Raw genomic sequence first — 5675 nt, forward strand, 5'->3', positions numbered from 1 at the left:
AATTCATGATGTTTTCATGTTTCCATGTTCGAAGGTATCGATCGGATCCATCTCATATTATCTCTATGAAAACATTGATATTAGACCGATCTCATCATATGAAGAGGAACCGGTTCAAATACTAGCTCGAGAAGTGAAAGAATTAAGAAACAAACGAGTCCCTCCGGTAAAAATACTGTGGAGAAGCCATAGTGTAGAAGAAGCAATGTGGGAGCCAGAGGAAACTATGAGATCGCGATATCCTCACTTATTTTCGGTAAAATTTCGAGGACGAAATTTTTTAAGGGGAGGAAATGTAACGACCCAAAATCCGTGGGCACCGTAAAAGTGTGTTATCGGCCTCCGTCTTAGTGAAATAAGTTCGAAAATAATTATTAAAAAATATTTATAAGTCTAGTAGTGTGTTTAATTAGGTTTTAATTAAGTAAATTTAGCTTAATTTAGAGTAATTAGTAAAAAGGATTAAATTGAATAAAGGATGAAAGTTAAATTGTAGATTAAAAGAAAATGAAGAGGACCAAAATGGAAAATAGACCATTTAGTATAGTTGAGGCGGCAAACAAAGAAAAAAATCTAAAGATTTCTCTAGATTATTATTGAATTATAAATTATAAATTATTATTAACTATTATTATTAAATAATATTATATATATATGTATATAAAACAAATGAAGAAAAGAATAAAAGAAACAAAGAAGAATAAGAAACAGAGAGCATTCGAAAAACAGGGGAAGAAAAGGGAAAGAAAAGAAAAAGGGAAAATTGAGATTTTGAAGCTTCAAACTTATTTGGTAAGCTAAATTTAGTCCTTTTCTCTTAATTTTGATGTTTTAAAAGCTTTAGAACAAAGTTTTGATGAAATTAAGTTGATATTTTGAAAGTTATTAGATTTCTAAATATTGTTCATGTTGAATAAAAAGATGAATTAGGGGTTAAATTGATAGGAATTCAAGTTAGAAATGAAATAAGGATTGAATTGCAAAGTAAACTATAAGTTTTGTGTTTTAGGGACTAAATAGAGGAAAATTTGGAATTAAGAAAATATGTTGAAAATTTAATAGTTAAATTTGAGTTTAAATGAAATTTGAATAGGAATAAGGTGTGAATTGGTGTTATAAATTTGGTTATTAACATTTTACATCAAAACAGTTTTGGGAAGTAGCAATGGTCTGACTTTGAAAATTCACTAAAAATTGTATAAATTGAACTAGAGGATGAAAAAAATATGTAATTAAAACTTATTGAATCTAGTTTCTTATAATATAAATAGTGTAAGCAATGAATTGATGAATCAAGAGATATTTGAAATTTTGTAAGACTGGTTCGGGTGATTTCGAGATGCCCTGTTTTAAATTTGGAAAATCATTAAAATTGTACAAAATTATTATGGAGTGTAATTTATATATGTGAACTCCTTAATGAATCTAGTTTCAAAATAAATAAACAAGAACCTTGTTCGAGTTCTGTACAATGAGATAATTTATTTTTAGTAGAGAGAGGTCAGAACTGTCAAATGAAATAACAGGGGAGTATTTAACGAATAAACTGTACTAAATGACTAGACCAAAAATTCTGGAAATTTTATGGTTAGAAGATATATGAGTCTAGTTTTAAGGAAAATTTATGGATATTAATTTGGAGTTTCGTAGCTCAAGATATAAATAATTTAGTAATAATGACTCAAGTAGACAGCTTAATGGTGAAATTATATATATACATTAAAAATGGTTAAATTTGCATGTTTAGGCCCATGAATTAAATTGAATCATGTTGTATTGATGATTATAAATTATTATTTTCAGTAGCCAACAAAGAACCTGAAGCATCGAGATCGAAAGGAAAGGAGAAAGTCATCGAGGACTAAAACGGAGAATTACAAATGTGTATTACTATAATTTGAATTTTAATTATTATTGATTGCTGAATTTTTATTGTTATGTATGGTAAGTAAGACTTGAGGTAAGTATGTGAAATTGATATGAATATTGAGTGAAAATGAAAGTGATGCAAATTGAATCAAATTGAATTGAATAAGTGAATTATGGAATATGTAATTATTTGAAAAGTGTATTGATTGAAAAATGATTGGTGATTTGAATTGTGAATTGAAAGTGATATAGGATTGAGAAAGTGAATTGAATACCCTATTAACTAGTCGGGCTGAGTCGGATATAGTTGGCATGCCATAGGATTGGAAGTGTTCAGGATACTTGACCTCGAGTCGATGAGACACTGGGTGTCACTATATTTCTTGGATAGATTCGATGAGGTCTTGGGTACCAACTTTACTTGCTAGGCCGATGAGACACCTGGTGTCAATTATTACTTGAACTATCCGATGAGGCTTTGGGTGCCATATTGGTGTGTTTGGTTGGATCCGTGTATCCGCCAAAGTCCGAAAGTCACGTTAATAGGGTGAAAAATTGAAATGTGAATTGAGGCATTGAAATGAGAAGAATTACAATTGAAATTGGAATTGTGATAATAAGAGAAAAGTATGAAATGTATATTCATAAGTGATATAAATTTAAGTTTGAGAAAATACATTGATTTATGAATTAGTACATATGACATTAATTGTTAGGTATTTTAATATTTATGTTTTCTTGTTGTTGATATGACTCGATTTATAGTAATACCATTGAGTATATCCATACTCAACAGACGGTTGTTTCGCATGTGAGTTAGTAGAAGTCAAGTGTCTCGGCTCAAGATCCAAAACAATCCCGACTTCAACACAAATTTGGTGATGTATATTTTCTTTTGGATAAAATTGGCATGTACATAGGTGTTGTTTAGTCACTTGAATATGTATATTACTTTGGGTAGTGAAGGATGATTTATAAAATTTAGATGGTTAAATGAAATAGTAAGGAAAGTACATGATATTTTGATACATGAACATTAAGTTGTTAAATGAATGAAGTTTTTAATCAATTTTGAATGATGCTATGATAGTTTTAAGTTAAAATTTTGTTAATGATATAAATAATAGTTATATGAATGTGAAATATTGGTGTTGGTTGTTCGGTTTGAATTTGCGGGAGGTTTAGGTAAAAATAAGCAGAAATCTTTTAAATTTTTATAAAAAAAAATTTTGGAATACTCGAACAAGTCCCGTTCTACTTTTAATACGTGTTTGAACTTCGAGAGCTCAAGATAGGGACTTAATTATTATATTATACCATAAAAGTTATATTAATTGTAAATTATTCGCAAGTTGTCTGATATGTCCGGTAATGCCTCATAACCTCGTTTCGGTAACGGTTTGGGGTTAAGAGGTGTTACAATAAATATGTTTCTGTAATTATTTGGCACACAGTTATGTATCTGCTTCAGTGGTTAATTGTTCTAGGAGTGTGTGAGAGGTCTTGGGTTCGAGTCTGAACGGAGGCAGTATTTTTTTTTTTTTACTGTTAATGTCATGAGAGTGTTTGAGTTGGCTTGGGATACTGAGTATTTGCAACAGTTGAGGCTTAGTGGGAGTAAAACAAGGGATTTGGGAGTTACCCAAATACTCTGCTCTCCCTCTCTGCCAAATTTCTCTAAAATTTTCCACTTCTCCACATTTATTTTCTTTTATTTCTTCCAGCCGAAAATCACCTATTTGCTACCGATTTTACTTCTTTTTATTATTAGTTTTTGGTCCTTTTTCATCATCACTACTTATCTCTGTGTTTGGCGCGAATTCGGTAAGTGTAGGGGTGCGTTTTGTCTCGTTTTTTATGATTGTTGAGTTGTTAAGAGACTGTTTTTTGTCTAGAAGACAATCAAGGTGCTGTGGAATGCTAAAACGACACTATAATTAGCGAGGAACTGTCGTTGTTCGCTAGAGGTAAGGTCGTCGTTAACTTTCGAGATTTTCTTGTCCTTATTAACTTGGTTTAAGTGACTAATTAAGTGGCGTACTATTCGATATTAGGTTCTGGAGCGCTCGTGTTTGTGTTAGCTTCAAAACGATACCTGGTGTGTACTCCGACTGTGTAGAAAGCGAGAATCGGTGAAAGTTGAAAACGATTCTGTCGATGCCATATCGGCGTGTAGTCGCCCGTGTGGTAGGCCGTGTGGCAGTACACGGGAGTGTGATCGACGAACCAGGCGTTGCCCGCGACACGGGTGCGACGGACATGGCCATGTGATGATTGGCTAGGTCGTGTTCGAGACACGAGCTCGGCCAATTGGGCCCACACGAGTGAACCACACAGGCGTGTGGGGATTTGGGTCAGACCGTGTAATCTACACGGGCAGGCCATATGGGCGTGTGAGCCCACTTTTCTGAAATGTTCTAAAAGGTTACGTAGGTTGCCCAAAGCGACTGTGACCTGTCATAGGGTCGGTAAGCATTCTTTAGACCCCTGTTCTGTGATATGATATTGTGATATATGTGATAACATGTTACACTTAGTATGTTTATATGTTCTGTTCTGATTATGAGTATATGTCTGTTAATCTGCATTACATCATGCCATTCTTGTATGATGCACTGCATCGGGGTGAGTTTGATGAAGTGAAGGAAGTTACTGAAAGGCTTCATAAGCCTGTTATCTAGCAGCTAAGCTGCATATTTATGACATGTGCCGCATTATGGTACTCTATGGTGTGTAGGGTTGGATGGGTTGATTTTATCCACATATTTAGTGTGTAAGGATGGGTGGGTCGATGGGTGGGTCGATTTTATCCCCACATGGTGTATTGGGTTGGACAGAGTTGGTGTGCAAGGTTGGTGGACATGTTTCTGTGATTCTGATCTATTATTCATGCTATATCTGAGATAGGCTAAGGCCCTAAGTTGTACTGATTCTGTTTCTGAGTGGGCCAAGGCCCACACTGATTCTGTAAAGGGCTCAAGCCCGAATAATAACTGTATTTGTTATCTGATCGTATGCATGTTGAACTGTAGGGATGTACATACTGAGTTGCGAAAACTCACCCTTTATTTGTTTAATCTGTTCAGGTAATCCCCAGCAGTAGGTGGATTGGTGCAGCGAAGGACTCGACGGTGACTACGGCCACTTACTCATGGGTTTATGTTTAAATACTCTACCACGTTATTTTATTACTATTTTAGGGATATTTTTTGTAATTATGGACTTGGACTTTTGGTTTTAATTTGGGTTTTTGAATTATGATTTTAAAATATAACCCGCAATGGCTAAGCATGTTTTTCTAAAACTAAATAAGGTTTTCGTAAGTAAACCGGTACCAAGAGTGGTTGGGATTTCAAAACTTTCGCGTATTAAGAAATGTTTTCGAGCTAATTAAAAAATAAACGATTTTTCTGAACTAAGTAAAAGATAACAATTGGAACGACTTTTTATGTATTGAAATGGTTTGCCAAAAACACTCTATGTAACATTTTCAGATTCGGCCATAACGTCTAGTCTGGTTTTGGAGTGTTACAGATTGAGACCCGAAACATAAATTTTTCACCTTTCATGCGGCAAGTGTATAATCACACTCGAAGAGGTAGTGCTACAACTTGGTCTGCCAGTGGATGGGCCAATCATCATGAGATCTAGGATCCTTTGGCACAAAGTGACCCTCTATTGGTCATTGTTGGGGAAGGTCCCGGACAAGTTCGAAAGTGTAACAACCCATTTTCAGTGAAATTGAAATAGTGGTTTCGGGACCACAAATCTGAGCCAGAAAGAAAATTTATTTTTATATTTTTGCA

General features: G+C 34.1%; 1 long non-coding RNA gene across 1 annotated transcript; it reads left to right on the forward strand.

Annotated features, from left to right (window-relative positions):
• The first annotated feature begins 3721 nt into the window (after window positions 1-3721).
• LOC128293943 (uncharacterized) lies at window positions 3722-5110 on the forward strand. Its single transcript, XR_008284102.1, has 3 exons — window positions 3722-3836; window positions 3924-4337; window positions 4956-5110. It is a non-coding gene; the product is annotated as an uncharacterized LOC128293943 (long non-coding RNA).
• The last annotated feature ends 565 nt before the right edge of the window (window positions 5111-5675 follow it).

This window comes from Gossypium arboreum, chromosome 6 (assembly GCF_025698485.1).
Source record: "Gossypium arboreum isolate Shixiya-1 chromosome 6, ASM2569848v2, whole genome shotgun sequence".
NCBI lineage: Eukaryota > Viridiplantae > Streptophyta > Magnoliopsida > Malvales > Malvaceae > Gossypium > Gossypium arboreum.